The 14,399-nt window shown below is 47.6% G+C and overlaps 1 pseudogene; it reads left to right on the forward strand.

Annotated features, from left to right (window-relative positions):
• LOC134969095 (sulfotransferase 1 family member D1-like) overlaps positions 1-14,399 on the forward strand; it is a 286,533-nt pseudogene that overhangs the window by 239,563 nt on the left and 32,571 nt on the right.

Below are 14,399 nucleotides of genomic sequence, written 5' to 3' on the forward strand. Positions count from 1 at the left end.
TTTAATTGTGTAGTATAGAATATACGCATAAAGGAACTGATTTGGATCCCATTGTTGGGCAGTACAGATGGTGTAATGGTTAGCATTACTGTCTCACAGCACTGAGGTCATGGGTTTGATTCCTACCATGGCCCTAACTGTGCAGAGTTTGTATATTCTCCCCGTACTTGCGTGGGTTTCCTCCGGGTGCTCCGGTTTCCTCCCACAATCCAAAAATATACTGGCAGGCTAATTGGCTCCCAACAAAATTAACCCTAGGGTGAATGTGTGTGCGTGTACATGTGGTCAGGAACATAGATTGTAAGCTCCACTGGGGCAGGGACTGATGTGAATGGCCAAATATTCTCTGTAAAGCGCTGCGGAATATGTGTGCGCTATATAAATAACTGGTAGTAATAATAATGATTGTAGTTAAGTACCAATGTTTGGTACTTTGAGCATGCACCGAGTCAGCACTGCACATGTGCAGTACAGGTCTGCAACGTCGGTTGCACTAAAGCATCAGCCTGATGTCCATTTCCCAAAATGGAGATGTGTTGATACTGTTGTTGGCCAGGATCTCCATCCAAGGGAAGACTTTTCCTGGCCTCATATATAAACTGTATAAATGTATATGTATGTTTATGTGGCTTTCCCGATATGTTGTTCAGTACAAACTCTGTTTTTCTGAGTGTATGTGAATTTGCAACAATTTGTATTTGTATAGTTTTATATATATATATATATATATTCCATAGACAAAAAACCTTACGGTTTCACATGTCCCATTAAGGCTTCTTAGACATGATTGAAATTTCAGAAACCTGTTGTAACTCTTCCACTCAAACTCCAAAAAGCAATGAAATTCCGATCATTAAGGCTGACGCCTTAATGGACGTGTTCCTTGCGCAATACGGATATGGTATGCCATCACAGCCTGTGGGTAAGTGCAGATTCAGCACTCTCACAGAGTGAGATTGCTGTCACTCACACAATGGTGGAGCTGCTAATTCACAGATTTGTGTGCTCATTGGAATACACACATGCAGTCTATGCAACTGAAGGTCTGAGCAGTTTTGTGGTGCTCCCATCCCACACAGTGCCCACAACCATCCCATTCAGTCACCACAACAATCCTACCTTGTTACAACATCCTTCTAACTCCATACATCCATCTCACTTAGTATACACATTTAGCTCCCTCAAACATCTTGGTTAATTGCTAAAACTATAATACCCCATCTACGGTCTATGCATCTACACTTACTTCCCCTATACACCCCCATGCTGCCCTGTCTTCTCCAATCCCTACTGCTGTGTTTTCCCATCTGTGCTAGTCTGTACTAACTTATCTGTACCATCTGTCTTTCCCCACCTGTGCCTTGTCTGTACCACCGTTTCCTTCTCTCTGTGCTGCTCAGTGTTTCCTTCTTCAACGTCACTCTGCCTCCTCCAATACATAGCACTGTCTTCTCTCCCATCTGAACCAGTTTTCTACCCATCCGTGCCAGTGTTTTTAACCCATCTGCACCGATGTCTCCCTTCCCATACTTGCTGCTTGATCTACCCCCTATCCACACCACTCTTACCTTCAGGATGACAGCTATATGAATAGGGTAAGTTTTGTGGGTCACTATTGGGGTGGGAGGGGGGTTGCTCTATCCAACCCACCCAAGGATTAGGCCTAGCTGCCACCTCCCAAGGGGAGGTAAAAATACTTATCTCCTCCAATGTTGGGACTGTATTCCCCTCATCCATGCTGCTCTGCCTTCCTCATCCATGCCGTTTCTTTCCATCTATACTGCTCTTACCCTCTTACCCCTCCCACATCTGTGCTGCTTTTTCCCCCTCATCCACACGGCACTGTCCACCCAGCCACACAGCTGTCTCCCCACCATCTGTGCCACTGTCTTTCCCCCATCTGTCTTACCTCCCCCCCATCTGTGGGGATAATTCAGAGTTGATTGTAGATGTGCCAAATTTAGCACATCTACAATCATTTACTCTGACATGCGGCGGGATGCCCAGCACAGGGATAGTCCGCCCCGCATGTCAGGCCCTCCCCCTCCCCCCACTGGGCTCCCGGGTACGCACGCACAGTGCAGCCATTGCGCATTCACACCCCACAAACTAATTCAGACTGCGATCGCTGCAGTCTGAATTATCCTGTGTTTATTTGTCACCCCCCATCAATGCTGCTTAGTCTTCCCTCTATCCACACACCCCCATCCACAATGCTCTGTCTTCTCCCCCCAATCAACAACACTCTTACCTCATCCGAGCAGCTTTGTCTTCCGCTCAGACCTTCAGTTGCATAGACTGCATGTGTGTATTCCAATGAGCACACAAATCTGTGAATTAGCAGCTCCACCATTGTGTGAGTGACAGCAATCTCACTCTGTGAGAGTGCTGAATCTGCACTTACCCACAGGCTGTGATGGCATACCATATCCGTATTGCGCAAGGAACACGTCCATTAAGGCGTCAGCCTTAATGATCGGAATTTCATTGCTTTTTGGAGTTTGAGAGGAAGAGTTACAACAGGTTTCTGAAATTTCAATCATGTCTAAGAAGCCTTAATGGGACATGTGAAACCGTAAGGTTTTTTGTCTATGGAATTTCATTGCTTTTTTTTAAAGTTAGAATTTTTTATTGAGAATGAACAGTGTTTAAAACAACAACAATAGGTAGGTTGTACAGGTTGAGGACATAAACAGGTATACATGGTGAGTACATATCATACCAACTTCGTAAAGACAGTTTTATGGAACTGAAGGTGAACCGGTAACATCAAAATGTGTCTTATGACAGTCCACCTGTGAAGCTAAACAATTCTCAATTTATTTTTTATTTATCGGATTGATTCTGTATCCAAACTGAGTGTAAATCTATGGAGGATAGAAGCAAGAAAGAGAAGGAGGGGGAAGGGAGTGGAGAAGCGAGCATACGGGAGTTAGTAGAGGAGGAAGATTAAGAAGGTTCCCTATAAGGAAGCAAGGGGTTGGGGATATTCTTCTGTTGTGGTACTAGAAGGAGGGACAATTGGTGAGCTAGAGGAAATAGTAATGCTAGCGGTATTAGCAGCATTAGCTATATTAGTGATATTAGCAGTCCTAGCAGAGTCCGGGCATCAGTAGAGAGCGGGCGAGGTACCAAGGAGACCAGGTGTTGTGGAACTGCGCCACAGTGTTATTCCTTAGGCTTGTAATGTATTCCATATTGGCTATGTGATTAATTTTAGTCATCAGTACAGCTTTGGAGGGTGGCTTATGGTCTTTCCAGCATTTAGCGATCAGTGCTTTAGCCGCCATGCAAAGCTGCATGATTAGCTTGTCTTGGGTTTTGGGCATTGATTGTATGGGGGCGTGAAGCAAAGCGATATCGGGGGAGAGGTCAAAGGAATGTCCGCAGGTTTGAGCAATAAGTGCTTCAACCGTGTTCCAGAGGGGGCGGATAGAGGGGCAAGTCCACCATATGTGAAAAAAGGTTCCCTCCTCTCCACATTGTCTCCAGCACAGGTTAGAGGTTGTGGGGAAAATGGCGTGAAGTCTGGAGGGGACCAAATACCACCTGGTGTAGACTTTATAACATGTTTCCTTAAGTGCTACACTAATTGAAGCCTTAGCGATACGCATTCTAATTTCCTCCCATTGATCGTCTTCCAGCGGCTGGGAGAGATCTGATTCCCAGGCTAATTCGTGGGGTTCTCGGATTGGGGGGTCAGGTGCCAAGATTGAGTTGTATATTGTTGAGATATTCCCCTTTTTGCCAATTGAGCGTAAACACATATACTCATAGGAGGTGGGCGTTTTCAGAGGGGTGGTTTTAAGCTGTGATTTGAGGAAGCTGAGAATTTGGATATAATGGTATTGACACGAGGATGGGATACCAAAGCGCTCTTGAATGTCTCCAAAAGTGGTCGGAGCTGAGTGGCCTTTAACATGGAGGAATCTCGTGATACCCTGGGATTGCCATGGGGCCGCCATTCTTCGCTCGCATCCTGAGGGGAAGGCGGGGTGACCCCAGATGGGTGATAAGGGTGAGGGGTATGAAGATAGATTATGGGTGCTGCGGAGTTTATCCCACAGTTGAAGTGTGAATTTAATCGTGGGGACTGAGTAGGCCGAGGCTGGTCTGCAAGACCTGGGAAGCCAGGTAAGAGAGTCGAGGGGGACTCCCTGATATAGCGAATTCTCGATATCTACCCATTTTCTGATCCCTTGGGGGGAGTGCCAGGACACTATGTGGTTAAGGTGACATGCGTTAAAATAAGCCTGAAGGTCAGGGTAACCCAAACCCCCTGAGGTGGCACTCTTAGTCAACATAGCTCGTCGTAATCGAGATTTACGATGAGCCCAGACAAATTTGTTGCACTGTGATTGCAAGGATGCCAAAGTCACTCTGGGCACCATTATTGGAATGGTCTGAAACAGGTAAAGAATACGGGGGAGGAGATTCATTTTTAGAGCATTGATCCGCCCGATCCATGAAATAAATAAACGGTCCCATTTATCTAAATCTTGTGTGAGAGTTTTAATTATGGGAACATAATTAGTCTGAAATAGGCTGGTGTAGGATTTGGTAATAAATATGCCAAGGTATTTAATAGCTGAGGGTCTCCAAAGAAAAGGGAAAGAAGACGTTAGAATCCTATGGGTATGGGGTGGAACATTAAATGTAAGGGCCTCGGACTTGGTGTGATTTATTTTGTATCCAGAGAGGGAACCATATAAAAGTAGTTCACTCTGTAAGTTAGGGAGAGATATCAAAGGGTTAGTAAGAGTCAAGAATACGTCGTCTGCAAACAGAGATATTTTATACTGATTCTGACCCACTGTAACGCCCCCAATATCTGTATTAAGTCTGATTCGGGCTGCCAGGGGTTCAATGCATAGGGCAAAAAGTAGGGGTGAGAGAGGGCATCCCTGCCTAGTACCATTCTTCAGGTTGATTCGATGTGAGCTCAAGCCATTGGTCAGGACCGCTGATGAGGGGTTAGAATAGAGAGCCGCTATTGCCGTGATAAAGTGTCCATGAAAGCCAAATGCGGATAAGGTAGAAAACAAAAAAGGCCAAGAGATGCGATCAAATGCCTTTTCGGCATCTAGAGCCAGAGCAATCGCTGGTGTTTTTGTTGTATTTATTTGGTGAATCAAGTTAACAATACGTCTGGTGTTGTCCGAGGCCTGACGGCCGGGGACAAATCCTACTTGATCAGGATCTATTAGTGACGGCAGTACAGCGTTTAGGCGTGATGCCCGTATTTTGGCAAAAAGTTTGAGATCTGTATTTATCAAGGATATGGGTCTGTAGTTTGAGCAATACGAGGGATCCTTTCCGGGTTTTGGAATTACTATAATACGGGATGTCGTTGAGTCCGTGTGAAATGGTGTGCCCTGGAGTATTTTATTAAACAAAGATACCATATGAGGAATAAGTTGAGGGGCGAAGGTTTTATAGTACACCATCGGATATCCATCCGGGCCAGGTGCTTTAGAGGGTTTCTGGGTTTTTAATGCAGCCTCAATTTCCTCAGCAGAGATGTCTGCATTAAGAGCAGTGTTAGTCTCCTCGTCTAACCGAGGGAGAGCGCATGTGTCTAGGTATTGTTGTGTCCGATCGGCTTGTGCTAAAGGGTCGGACGGGGGATCAAGATTATAAAGTGTCTTATAATAATCAAAAAAGACACTATTGATTTTTTTGGGGTCGTAAGTAATCTTACCTGAGGGCTGTCTTATTGAGTGGATGCATTGGTTAGCCTTTTTGGCGCGCAGGCGGTTGGCCAACAAGGTGTGTGCTTTATTACCTCTGTCGTAGAACGTTTGGTTAGCCCATCGAAGTGAGCGCTCTACGTTCTCCGCCAAAAGTGATTGTAGGCCATCACGTGCCTTAGAGAGTTCGGCTAGAGTTTTTTTAGAGCGTGTACGTTTGTGTTCCTGATCCAATGTTGCAATGTTATTTGTTAATAAAGTGATTTGGTTTTCCCGCGTTTTCTTACGGCGGGATGCAAATTGTATAATAGACCCCTGATGACCGCCTTATGGGCTTCCCATATAGTGGCTATGCTGCAATCACTTTCCACATTGACCGTAAAATATTCCCTAAGCTCAATTTTAATTAAGTCTTGGAATTTAGGAATCTTCAATAAAGTCTCGTTAAGTCTCCACGTCGGTCTACCGTCGGGGATATCAAAAATGTCAAATGTCGCAACTAAAGCCGCGTGGTCAGTCCAGGTAAGCGGGGATATTGAGGAAGAGTGAGCGGTCCGGGAGAGGGGTGCACAACTCAAAAACATGTCAATGCGAGAGTATACGTCATGTGGGTTGGAATAAAAAGTGTAGTCTCGGGTAGTCGGGTTAAGAAAACGCCATACATCGAACAGACCAGCCTCGGCCATGCACCTATGTAATACTGAGGAGTTTAGGGTTTGACCGCTGCGCAAAGGGCCGGATCGGTCCATGTTTGCGAGAGCCATATTAAAATCACCTCCGACCAGTGTTTTGCCTCGTCTATATGAGTCAAGGTCGCGAAAAAACTTACGGAAGAATTTAGATTGGGCAGTGTTTGGAGCGTATAGATTAGCCAAGGTAACCTCCTCGTGTCCAATTTTTCCTCGTACCATTATGTAACGTCCCTCATTGTCGTGTTTACAATCTAGAAATTGGAAAGGGACTGACCCTTTTACCAAGATGGCCACCCCATGTCTTTTTGCTGCATGATTGGAGTACCAGGCCATGGGAAATTGTTTAGACGTCAGGGAGGGGTGGGAGTCAGCTTTCAAATGTGTCTCCTGTAAGAAAACCACGTCACCTTTTAACGTTTTAAGAGATCTGTGGAGATGAGAACGTTTCTGGGGAGTATTCAGTCCCTTGACATTGATGGACAGGCATGTTAATGGCATGGTTAAAGCAAGAGTGGGAGTGGTTCGCCTGTAACTCCTAGGATCCCGGACTCTGTCAGGATAGACAAAAAGACAAAAACCAAGGAGAAAGGTAGAGAGGAAGAAAATAGAAGAAAGAGAAGCAGAAAAGAAATAAGCAGGCGTAGTATCCAGTAGGTAGGATACTCGACTGCCAAGATTGAGCTCTAGAAAAGAGAAAGAGCTCACTTGCGGGATATAAATGCCGTTTAGCAAAAGAGGGTATCAACCCGCTATGTTTGAATGTATCTGTGATCCCTATGAGTCGGGGGAGGATGTGTCAGGACAGAGCCCCGTCCCCCCCCCACCCGAGACCAAGAATACACCAAAAATAATAATAATGGACTTTCTTATAACTACCCAGAACTTGGCTCCAGGGCGGATCAGTCCTAGATACCAAACGCTAGCGAAAAAGTGATCATGTTACAACCAGTATCAATAGGATAACAACATAATAACATAAGAGCATACATTAACATCGCCGAACAGGTCGGCGTCCAGAGACAGGCTCCATGGCGTCAAAAAAAAGGGGTCAATTCTGGACACCAACCACCGGGCCCAGTCTCCGAGCCGCCGGCCAGACCGGCGAAACAACAACGCTGCAATACGCGGAGTATAAAAGTCCGCCAACATAAGCATTGTGTGATAACAGTAAGAGGGACAGTAGTATACTAATAAGTTACCCAAAACATGGATTACATGGCATTTGAGCAAAGTTGAGAACAAAATCAATCATACTAAACGTTATAAAAACATAGAGTTCAAACATAAACGTAATGAGCGACAGAGCTATGAAGTAGCAGTCGGGGAAAGCTGCAGCTTTCGAAGAAGCTTGTCCCCTTCATCAGGAGAGCGGATGGTGTGAACCTTGCCATCAATCTCCAAAATGAGGCGAAATGGAAAACCCCAGCGGTATTTATATCCATTGTCGCGCAGTGTAGAGGTGACAGCACGTAAATCACGCCGTTTGGCGATGGTCACCGGTGACAAGTCTTGGTAGATCTGAATCCGGGAGTCTTCAAATAAAATTGTAGTTGAATTCCTGCACGCCAGTGTGATGCTATTTTTGATCTTAAAGGACAGAAACCGGAGGATGACGTCGCGAGGAGGGTCAGAATCCTTTGGTTTAGGTCTCAGGGCGCGGTGCGCTCTCTCTATCGAGATGGCTGAATCTGTAAGTGACGGGACCAAGTGAAGGAACAAGCGACGGAGGTATGGTTCCAGTTCGGAAGTTGAGACAGATTCTGGAATATTGCGGACGCGTAAATTGTTCCGTCTTTCGCGATTTTCGCTATCCTCCACCTTATCCTTGAGAATTTCCAGCTCGCTGGATAGGTAGCTCATGTCTTCGCCCACTTGTTTATGGAAGTTCTGATGGTGGTCTTCCCTTGATTCCAGCGCGGTTGTGCGGGAGTCTAGAGCCACCATATCTGATTTTAATTCCCCGATCGCTGATTGAAGAGCTGTCGTGAAAGAGTTCTTAAGGTCCAAGATCATGTTTTGAAGGGATTGAATGTCCGCCTTGGTTGAAGGTGCTTCCGCCTGGTCCATGATGGGGGTAGGCATTGGTGGGGGCGGAGATGGGGTTTCAGACAGTTTTTCCCGGCGTGAGAAATGTTGCGAGATATCTTGTGAAGCTCCCGGTTTTTTAGCTCTGGTGTTCGCTCTGCTCATAATATCTGGTAGGATAAAAACGTCCGTTTAAGGGTTGATTTCGAGTAAGGTCCACCCGGGTGTTACGTATTCAACAATTGGTCCGGGTGAGGGAGGAAGTCGGGCATCTGCAGTGCTACATCTTTTATAGGACCTAGGTCCTAGTAATCAGTGAGATCAGTGAGAAGGATCCCCAGGAGAGCGTCCCGGTGCAACAAACTTCTTTCTTTGGGGTTATGGAATGGTATAGCAGCAGCTGCAGGGTGCAGGGTCTGGGGTGTTAAATCATTTGGATTAATTCTGTTGGAACTAGGAGTGTGTTTCCACTTAGCTCCAGCGGGGGCAGCACCATTCAGGGAAGAGAGGTCTATCTTGCCACCTCCAAGATGGCCGACGTCTTTGCTGTGCAGCGTTTTTTCACCCTTAGTGTTCCAGCTGTATCTCCGTGGTGCCAGACCCCTCCTGACCTCCAGGTACCCGCCGCACCCTCCGCTAGTTCTCCCCTGTCACCGCCGCGGCCCGCAGTGTAGTTGTATAAGTGCGGCGCCTGCTTTCCGGCAGACGCCACATCCAAGATGGCCGCCGCCACCGGACCTCCGCAGCTCGTCTCCGGCCCTGCAGCTCCCGAGGCTCCCCGGCTCGTCCCAGCCCCCCCTCTAAGGCTTTCCAAGCAAGGGGCTCCCTGCAGGACGTCGGGGTAGGTTTTGTGGGGTTTCTTAAGGCGGCCGGAAGTCGGGCACTCTCGGGCGGGGGTGGATGAAAATTTAGGTCCCGGCTTCACCTTGTGGGGAGGGCCGCAACCTGCAAGCACAGGGTAGGCCTGTGCTCCGGCTCCGCAGCTCTCTGCCAACGTGTCCCTAGTTGTAGATAGTAGTGTGGGACAGTGTTTAGGGTCTATAGGCAGCGTGAGGGCTATTTTAAAGTAGAAATGGAGCTTGTATCAGCAGGAGCTCTCCAGGGGCACGTCCTCCCAGTCAGGCCACAAGCCACGCCCCCTTCATTGCTTTTTTTAAATTTATTTTTTTTATTCAGAAATGTAAAATTTCACTGTAAGAATAAACATTTGATTTTTTAAATGTTTAATGAAAATGTTCGTATAACATCACTGTTCTGTGCAAAATTATTTTATTTACCAAACCGAATTGTTTAAGGTCCATACACACTTAACGATTTAATGAGCGACGTCGCTCATTTTCCCCCTCCTTGAGCAACGTCGCTCGTTTTATCGTTAAGTGTGTATGCCGTCAGCGACGAACGATGCGCGGCCCTGCGGGTCGGCAACAATCGTCACTGTCGGTAGGGCATGCATGAAGGATGTGGACTGTCGTCCACGACCTTCATGCAGGGCTGGCGGGGGCGTGACGTCACTGAGCGGTCATATCGCTCAGTGTGTTCAGTCGGCCGCCGGCCAGCCCGGGAGGGGGAAACATTACACAATGTCGCTCACAGAGCGACATCATTTAATGTGTATGGTCCTTTAGACTTTGGTCAAAATATTTTGCTGCCTTTGCAGCTGATGCAGGGAGGGGGGGTAGGCGGCAGCAGCCTGTAACTGAGGCTGGAGGTAGGCGTGAAATGCATTGCTTGTACGTGTGAGTGCGTGGTGTCAGGTGCTGCGCATGTATATGTGTGTGTGTCAGGTGCTACCTGTGTATGTGTGTGTGTGTCAGGTGCTGAGTGTATATATGAGTGTGTCTGATGGTGCGTGTGTATGCGTCAGCTGCCGCACGTGTGTGTGTGTGTCAGGTGTTGCTGGTGTATATGTGTGTGAGTATCAAGTGCTCCGCGTATGTACAAGTGTATGTCTGGTGCTGTGCATGAATACGTATGTCTGTGTCAGGTGCTGCGCATGTACAAGAGTGTGCGTTAGGTGCTGCGCGTGTACACAAGTGTGCGTTAGGTGCTGCGCGTGTACACAAGTGTGCGTTAGGTGCTGCATGTGTACATGAGTGTGCGTCAGGTGCTGCATGTGTACATGAGTGTGCGTCAGGTGCTGCGCGTGTACATGAGTGTGCGTCAGGTGCTGCACGTGTCTGTGTGTGTGTAAGATGCTGCATGTGTATATTAGTGTGTCTGATGGTGTGCGTGTGTATATGTATGTATCAGGTGCTGCGTGTATATGTATGTGTCAGGTGCTGCGTGTATATGCATGTGTGTGTCAGGTGCTGCATGTATATGCATGTGTCAGGTGCTGCATGTGTACAAGTGTATGTCTGGTGCTGTGCATGAATACGTATGTCTGTGTCAGGTGCTGCGCATGTACATGAGTGTGCGTCAAGTGCTGCGCATGTACAAGAGTGTGCGTTAGGTGCTGCGCGTGTACACGAGTGTGCGTTAGGTGCTGCGCGTGTACATGAGTGTGCATCAGGTGCTGCATGTGTACATGAGTGTGCGTCAGGTGCTGCGCGTGTACATGAGTGTGCGTCAGGTGCTGCGCGTGTACATGTGTGTGCGTCAGGTGCTGCACGTGTCTATGTGTGTGTAAGATGCTGCATGTGTATATTAGTGTGTCTGATGGTGTGCGTGTATATGTATGTATCAGGTGCTGCGTGTATATGTATGTGTCAGGTGCTGCGTGTATATGCATGTGTCAGGTGCTGCGTGTATATGCATGTGTCAGGTGCTGCATGTGTACAAGTGTATGTCTGGTGCTGTGCATGAATACGTATGTCTGTGTCAGGTGCTGCGCATGTACAAGAGTGTGCGTTAGGTGCTGCGCGTGTACACGAGTGTGCGTTAGGTGCTGCGCGTGTACACGAGTGTGCGTCAGGTGCTGCGTGTACATGAGTGTGCGTCAGGTGCTGCGTGTGTACATGAGTGCGTCAGGTGCTGCTCGTGTACATGAGTGTGCGTCAGGTGCTGCGCGTGTACATGAGTGTGCGTCAGGTGCTGCATGTGTACATGAGTGTGCGTCAGGTGCTGCGCGTGTACATGAGTGTGCGTCAGGTGCTGCGCGTGTACATGTGTGTGCGTCAGGTGCTGCACGTGTCTATGTGTGTGTAAGATGCTGCATGTGTATATTAGTGTGTCTGATGGTGTGCGTGTATATGTATGTATCAGGTGCTGCGTGTATATGTATGTGTCAGGTGCTGCGTGTATATGCATGTGTCAGGTGCTGCGTGTATATGCATGTGTCAGGTGCTGCGTGTATATGCATGTGTCAGGTGCTGCGTGTATATGCATGTGTCAGGTGCTGCATGTGTACAAGTGTATGTCTGGTGCTGTGCATGAATACGTATGTCTGTGTCAGGTGCTGCGCATGTACATGAGTGTGCGTCAAGTGCTGCGCATGTACAAGAGTGTGCGTTAGGTGCTGCGCGTGTACACGAGTGTGCGTTAGGTGCTACGCGTGTACATGAGTGTGCGTCAGGTGCTGCATGTACATGAGTGTGCGTCAAGTGCTGCGCATGTACAAGAGTGTGCGTTAGGTGCTGCGCGTGTACACGAGTGTGCGTTAGGTGCTACGCGTGTACATGAGTGTGCGTCAGGTGCTGCGTGTACATGAGTGTGCGTCAGGTGCTGCGTGTGTACATGAGTGCGTCAGGTGCTGCGCGTGTACATGAGTGTGCGTCAGGTGCTGCGCGTGTACATGAGTGTGCGTCAGGTGCTGCGCGTGTACATGAGTGTGCGTCAGGTGCTGCGCGTGTACATGTGTGTGCGGCAGGTGCTGCGCGTGTACATGTGTGTGCGGCAGGTGCTGCATGTGTCTGTGTGTGTGTAAGGTGCTGCATGTGTATATTAGTGTGTCTGATGGTGTGCGTGTATATGTATGTGTCAAGTGCTGCGTGTATATGCATGTGTCAGGTGCTGCATGTTTATTTTATTGTGTCTGATGCTACATGTGTGTGTCAGGTGCAGCACGTGTATATGTGTGTGTGTCAGGTGTTGCGCATGTATGTGTGGGTCAGGTGCTGCATGTTTATTTTATTGTGTCTGATGCTACAGATGTAGCCACCTTTATCTTGAGTGGCCGCGGCGGTTGGCCCGTTCGACCATACGCAGCGCACTGTGGCGTAGCGAGGCGCGCATAGCCACAGAGAGGCTATCTAATCGCACGGAGACAGACATTTGACGTTTGGCGTTACCTTTACGTGTAATACCTGCGATCAGCCACCAGATGTCGCTTTTTACAATCACCACTGCGCATGCGTGTGGTCTCCCGTAAAATACAATACTGACATACATAATAAGGACTACTTTACTAAGGCGTCTCATTACGCTGCATACAGCAAATACTGTACTCATTACGCTGCATTATTTAATACAGTACTGTACAGTATATACAGTACGACACCGACGCAAATACAGTAGTACAGCATACAGTATATGATCCATCTACAATACTTTATGAATACTGTATGTGAGCGTCCGAGTCCCGCAGACAAAACACAGTACTGTAAAACCAGTAGTGTACACTGTCGCAAATGGATGTGTGTTACAAGTTCACTATTGCCTCTCAAGATTAGGAATTTTCTACAGTATGTTATCGTCTTAATCCCGTAGCCATTACAGCATAATCAAAACCAACGGATTTATACATTTGTCTGCGGCGAAGTGGTGAAGTGTTTCGCTTCCTATACTCAGAGTCCAGGGTTCGATTCCTTAAGTACTAATGCATGTTACTGTAGTTTTTTTCACACTTTATTATTTTTTTTATTCACCCCCACCTCGTGGCAGGCAGCAGTTGGGTATGGAATGAGAAATGGCATAAGCTGTGCAGGCTACGGGGCGATGCTGAAGGAGCGTCACAATCCCCTAGCCAAAATACACAGATACAGTACTGTAAGCGTATACTGTAAGATACTGTAAGCGTGAGATACTGTACTGTATTGAGCTAGGGGATTGTGACGCTCCTTCAGCATTGCCCCCTGAACTGTGAAATGTACAGTATGCCATATTGTATCTCACTACATATCCGAGCGCTGCCACGTGCTGGGAGTTCACGGTCGGCGGCCATTTTGTCAGGTTGCTAAGCGATCCAGCTCGGTATACCGTAATGTGCATAGACCTCGCTTATCCCAATGTAATTGAGCTAGGGGATTGTGACGCTCCTTCAGCATCGCCCCGTAGCCTGCACAGCTTATGCCATTTCTCATTCCATACCCAACTGCTGCCTGCCACGAGGTGGGGGTTCAGGAGGTGGGGGTTCATGGGTAGTGGTCGTTTTGACAGTGTGCTATGCGATTGAGTCCGGTGTACCGTAATACTGTATGCAATCCTACAGTAGCTTATCCCTCCCCTGTGTATTTTGGCTAGGGGATTGTGACGCTCCTTCAGCATTGCCCCCTGAACTGTGAAATGTATGCCATATTGTATCTCACTACATATCCGAGCGCTGCCACGTGCTGGGAGTTCACGGTCGGCGGCCATTTTGTCAGGTTGCTAAGCGATCCAGCTCGGTATACCGTAATGTGCATAGACCTCGCTTATCCCAATGTAATTGAGCTAGGGGATTGTGACGCTCCTTCAGCATTGCCCCCTGAACTGTGAAATGTATGCCATATTGTATCTCACTACATATCCGAGCGCTGCCACGTGCTGGGGGTTCACGGTCGGTGGCCATTTTTAGTGTGCATAGAACTCGCTTATCCACATAGGCCCCTGTGTTTTTAACTACTATATTGAGATGCACATTTCTAGGCCTACAGTATTTAATATACAGTAAGCAGCATTGTTGTTAGGCAATAATTGAAGAATTTACATACAGTACTGACATGTACTGTATGTAATGCTTGTACATCATGTCAGTCGACCCTTATGCTGTACACTACTGTAAGTCTCACAGGGCCCATGCACTTCCAAGGAGGGTTATTTACTGTACTGTATCTGTTTCATACAGGAAACTAAT

This window comes from Pseudophryne corroboree, chromosome 11, assembly GCF_028390025.1.
Source record: "Pseudophryne corroboree isolate aPseCor3 chromosome 11, aPseCor3.hap2, whole genome shotgun sequence".
Classification (NCBI taxonomy): Eukaryota; Metazoa; Chordata; class Amphibia; order Anura; family Myobatrachidae; genus Pseudophryne; species Pseudophryne corroboree.